Genomic DNA, 5,780 nt, shown 5'->3' with positions numbered 1-5,780 from the left:
CTGACTGACTGACTGACTGTCTGTCTGACTGACTGACTGACTGACTGACTGACTGACTGACTGACTGACTGACTGACTGACTGACTGACTGTCTGACTGCCTGACTGTCTGTCTGACTGACTGTCTGACTGACTGACTGTCTGACTGACTGACTGACTGTCTGACTGACTGACTGACTGACTGTCTGACTGCCTGACTGATAGACAGCAGCGCGGAAGGACTGTGCGCGTAAAAGCAGCTCCTCTCATTACACGATAACTAACTAAGGGATTTCCCGCGAGCTTCAGTTTTTTGCGTTTGTTCTCGACTGTTATAATACACTATCTGGGATCATTTCAAGCTAAACCTACCTTTACTGGAGTTCAAATTCGTATTTATTGAAGGATGCACGACTACTCCCGGTCCGTCCCGGACGGTGAGGTGAGAGCCCATGCCGTAAAGGAACGCGTCACTCCAAATTTACGACACTTCACAAATAAAATAAAAGTCTGCCGCATTTGCGAATGTCTCATAAACAAAAGCGCACGCTCTGATCTTGATTGTATAAGGAAGAACAATGATTTAGACGTGCACAATAAGTATTAATAAAAAAAAAAACATTAGCCTGAAAACACAAACAAGCAATTCACATTTTAAATAATAAATGGATCATGGGTCTGTACATTACACCGTCTTTATTATATGTTTAATGCCAGTGTACCTGACTTATTTTTGTGGGATAAATAAAGGAACTCGTTTAAAATTTATGGAGATCAATTGGACCACAGTGGGAAGAAACGGACACTTTCTAAGACATTTTCTAAGCAGTGTGAGAAGCTCTGTCTGGCCGGGGTTTTTTTTTGTTGTTTGTTTTTGACCTGTGTCATTCCTCGTAGTCAGTGCCTTTTGTGTCCCTAGTCTTGCCTTAAATTTTAATAAAAAAAAAAAAAATCTATTTCAAAGCTGTCTTAAACATAAATAACCCACATTTAAATTTTAAGAATATTGAAGCTGAGATGTTTTTATTTGAAACATTTACAGCATTTGAAGCCACCAGATAAATCACCATTTTTCCTGTGTCCCCAGGCTTGTGTATCTCATTCCATGATAACAACTACGAGTGTTTTTTTGTTTGTTTATGTTTTTATATCAAGTTGTATATCAGTAACTTCTTTCTAATTTATAGATTTCCAATGACTACATTTATTTTAACAATTATAAATAAATTTGTTACGTCACACTAAACAGTGAATTAATCCCAGTGTGTCTTTTTTTTCTTGCCAAATAACATGAATATCAGTAAATTTGCAAATCTTGGTGTTTTTGTAGTGTGAGAAAATAAGGAAGGAAGTACCGTAAATAAAGGATGTATTTGTAACATTAAATTATTCAGCCTCTACAGTGTGAAACATGAAATATGGAAAAATGCATCCCCTACTGGCAGCTTCACCTGCTTTTCAACTCTCTATAAAAGTTCCAGTATTGTTTAAAATTTGATGAACTGTTTTTTGTTCTTCAGTAATGAATATTTTAGGTAGAAAGTGATTACTCTGGAGAGCCTCAAAACCCACTCAACTCCATTCATGTGCGTGTCAACAAGGCATGTGTTAAGTTGAGTTAACCGCAGTGTAGGCAGCACAGTTTGAGGATATGTTTGAGCCAAGATCCTGGCCTCCTGGAGATAAACACGTTCACACAAAAACCAAGAAGTCCCAAAAGACGGCATCATGCAAAATAATAAACAAGCGTTTGTTGAAAATACTTCAATGCCATCTATTCATTTGCATTGTGTTTGCACTCTTGTATATCTTTTTTGTATGCTCTCACTTTTCCAAAAACCTCCACTGGATTAAATTTTTTTTATGTATGTAAATTGTAAATATGTTATCCTCACTACTAGCCCCATTGCATCAGAGCCATTTCCTTCACTCTTTACTACACACACAGTGATAAAAGGCTAAAGACCGGGCTGAGTTTATGCATTTCAGATCTCAGACTGTGCCGAGAGCCCTTGTAGTGTGAAAAGCTTCATGCATTTATTCATAGGGAAGATGCTATGATCCAAGATGATGTATAAAAGCGATGCTGAGCGCTCACTTGAGTGCACTACTCAGCGAACGGAGCCAGAATCAGCGTAGACGGCTGTCCAACACAAACACACAAAGGTCCTATGGGACACACTGGCATTTCAGTAAAAATTGCGCTGTCTTTCTGTTCATTCAACGTGAAACTAATGAAGGCATTCATGTACAGACCCTGTCAAAGTTATAGACTGATGGTATTGTGTAACTTGACAGCTTTGATGGGATACTTGCTGAGACATTCAGTGTTAATTCTGTTGAAGAAACAATTCAGACTCTATTGAAAGGTAAGAAATTGCAGATTTGGACTGATTTAACAATCCCGTTAGGTAAACTTATTGGATGATATATGCCTTGAGGCACTGAAATGGTTTCTCTTTCCTGGAAATACTGCTTCTCCACTGGGTTTAGTTAGATTTGGGCCTCACAAATCCAGCTGCTTCCCTAAGTAACCCAGATCAACCGGTGACGTGGTTCTGGGGCTCCCTGATGTCGTTCCCCCTACAGCTTCCTGTACGCATCTCAAAGAATACCTGCTGTGTGCCGTCTCTCATATCATCAAACTATTTTAGGGATTCTCTCTACTGGTATTTTACATCTTCTGTTTTATCTTTGGCACGATGGAAATGAGGCATATTTGCTCTCTTGCTCTCATTGGGAGAGATTGGGAGTCCATTTGATGTTTTAGGGAGCTTTTGCTAATGAAAGGAATTGCTCTCTGGACTGAGCACCACTTTATTTTAGTTATGTGATTGATATGTGAAAGCAGAGCGATATCATCCTTCTTTCTCCTATAATGGCACATCTGGATCTGCAGTCACGCAAGAACAGTTTTTCCATTACACAGCCGAGGCAAAACAACACATTTGTGTTATCTTTAAACTGAGTGAGTGGGAAAGAATGTCAATGTTCATATTTTTTAATATTCTCTTTAATGTGCCTGCTAATGCCACACTGTGAAATCTAAGAAATTATTTATTTAACACTTGAGCACTATAGATTTTTTTCTACAGTTGGTGTCTTAATGTGACATGCTGAGATTTGTTAGACACATTTAACATAACGTTACAATGACAATTTTGTCAGCACGGCAACAGTATAGCTTTAAAAGAAACATTAAGTTCACAAACCATGTGTTGTATAAGATGAAACATTTCACGACTCTATATTTCAATAGTGTCTATGCTAGGAGCAAAATGGAAACTAGTGAAAAAAACATATTATTTGTACTCTCCCTCAGACTTCTTTGTACTTCGTTGTACAAGTTATGAAGTGAAGTCAGCAGTAATGGGCTGGCCATCAAATAAGAATGAATGTTTAAATGTGACTATAGAGTGAGAGTACATGATGAAACCACAATTTGATGGCAAATGCTGTTTAGAATTAGTTTTAGAAGAGTAGAAGAGAAGTAAGAGACCATGTTCTACACTTTCAATTATCTGGCAAAACAGTGGCAATATTTTTGGGGTACACTCTTAAAAATAAAGGTGCTTCAAGCGATGCCATAGAAGAACCATTTTTGGTTCCACAAATTACCATTCAGTCAAAGGTTCTTTAAAGAACCATCTCTTTCTTACCTTTTTGTAATCTGAAGAACCTTATTTTGCCACAAAGAACCTTTTGTGAAACAGAAAGGTTCTTCAGATGTTAAAGGTTCTTTATGGAACCATTTAGACAAAAAGGTTCTTCTATGGCATCGTGAAGCACCTTTATTTTTAAGAGTGTAATATTGCAACAAAACAGACTTGACGTGGAAAAATAAATATCAGTTCACAAGCTCAAATAGTTCAATTTTACCAATATAAATGTCAAAAATAACTCAGGTTTTTGACCTGTCTGGATGTTTAAATTATGTCCATTCACATGTCATATTACATACTAAGTCCATACCAACAGTAGTTCAGAGACCAGTTCTCACAATTAACTAGTTGCTTATTAGCATTACTAGCATATTTGCTGTTTATTTGTAGTTATAAAGCACATATTAATCTACATGACCTCCCGTAATCCTACCTAAACTTAACAACTACCTTACTAACTATTTATAAACAGGAAATTAGGTATTTATTGAGTCAGAAATCATAGTTAATAGTGAGAATTGGTCCCCAATCTAAAGTGTGACCATACTAAACCTGTTGGCATGTGGAATCTTCCCATTTTATAGCGATAAATCAAAGCTGACGGCTGGTGAAGTGTAAGATCAGAGCTCTGACCTATGAGGTCATCAGTGTGCACAGCTGGTTGCAGGGAGATAATAGGTGCAGAGAACCAATCAGACATCAACTGATTAAGAGTAATAGAAGTGTCTTGAGCTGAGCCAGGGAGGAAAGGTCAACGGATAATACAAACACACAAACAATTACAAACCAGAATTAAATGCAATTGTTTCCTCCTCATTTTATTTCAAATAAATGCCACTCTTTTGAGCATTGTATTTATTATAGCATTTTTTAAATGAATGAAAAATGTTAGTAATCATGCACGCATTCAACTGATCAAAATAGACAGTAAAAACATTTATAGTGCTACAAAAGATTTATATTTCAAATAAATGCTGCTTCTGTTGTATTCATCAAATAACCCTGGGGAATATACATACATATTGAGCATATAAGAATGATTGCTGAAGGTTCATATGACACTGAAGATGAAAATATTACTTTTGTAATTTATTATATTTATACACAGCAAAATCCCCAGAGTTAAATCAACTCTGCTCAGAGTACATATTGTCCCAATCTACAGAGTGTTAAAGTAACACTGAAGCCGAGTTACCACTGTTGAGGATTATGTGATACGTTTTCATGTCTAAAAGCATGAGCAGTAGTTGTTCATCTTCAACATTGTTAACAGCGGGTTTTCTTTATTAATGCTCGCTCATCAATTAAATAATTGCTTAATTATCCCATTAACTTTAACTCGGCTTCAGTGTTACTTTAACACTATGTAGATTGGGACAATATGTACTCTGAGCAGAATTGATTTAACTCTGGGGATTTTGCTGTGTAATTAATTTTAAAATTGACATAAAATTACATCAAAATATTAAAATAGAAAACAGTTATTTTAAATTGTCTTGGTTGGCATAAGAGACGTCTTTCAAAAACTAGAATTAAAAAAACACTATTCAATTAAAACTTTTTTTTTTATTTACATCATGTCATTTTAACGTTTTAATGGTGTCAACTAATGACTAGTTTAGCGTAGGTGAACAGTGTAATGTAAATACAAGCTATGCAAAGCTGTGGACCTAATATCCTATTACTTTAATAACATTACCACTTGTTATAATTGATATTGCATTACATATTTTAATATTTTCACTTCTAGTTTCTCAACAACCTTGTTTCTACTTACCTGCCACTCTATCTAATATCACCACATGAAACTTTCTTTCTTTGTTATTGTCTTCAGCCTTTTGGTCTCTTAGCAACATGAATCATTTCCTTTGAGGCTATAGAGTGAAGTTGTCTAGTTGCAAAATGTATTTGATTTACAATTTGGATTTCTCTCTTTCAACTTGCATTTCAGTGCACATGTAAATGTTGTTATTTTTGTTTCTGTTTATTCAGGGTGTTAAACTGAAACAAAACTTTTCAGAACAGCCTTTGCAGACAAGGAATGACTTTGGAGTTGAAATGAACATATAAGTGACACACACACACACACACACACACACACACACACACACACACACACACACACACACACACACCCACA

General features: G+C 36.0%; 1 protein-coding gene across 1 annotated transcript in view; it reads right to left on the bottom strand.

Moving 5' to 3' along the window:
- Nucleotides 1-463, bottom strand: part of eif3d (eukaryotic translation initiation factor 3, subunit D) — a 14,072-nt gene extending 13,609 nt beyond the window's left edge. The window contains exon 1 of the mRNA XM_016245783.1: nucleotides 351-463. The gene's annotated coding sequence lies outside the window, so the exon portion shown is untranslated. The remainder of the gene's footprint in view (nucleotides 1-350) is intronic.
- Nucleotides 464-5,780: the final 5,317 nt, after the last annotated feature.

This window comes from Sinocyclocheilus grahami, unplaced genomic scaffold, assembly GCF_001515645.1.
Source record: "Sinocyclocheilus grahami isolate Dianchi unplaced genomic scaffold, SAMN03320097.WGS_v1.1 scaffold768.1, whole genome shotgun sequence".
Taxonomy (NCBI): Eukaryota; Metazoa; Chordata; class Actinopteri; order Cypriniformes; family Cyprinidae; genus Sinocyclocheilus; species Sinocyclocheilus grahami.
This window is presented reverse-complemented; position numbering and strand designations above follow the sequence as displayed.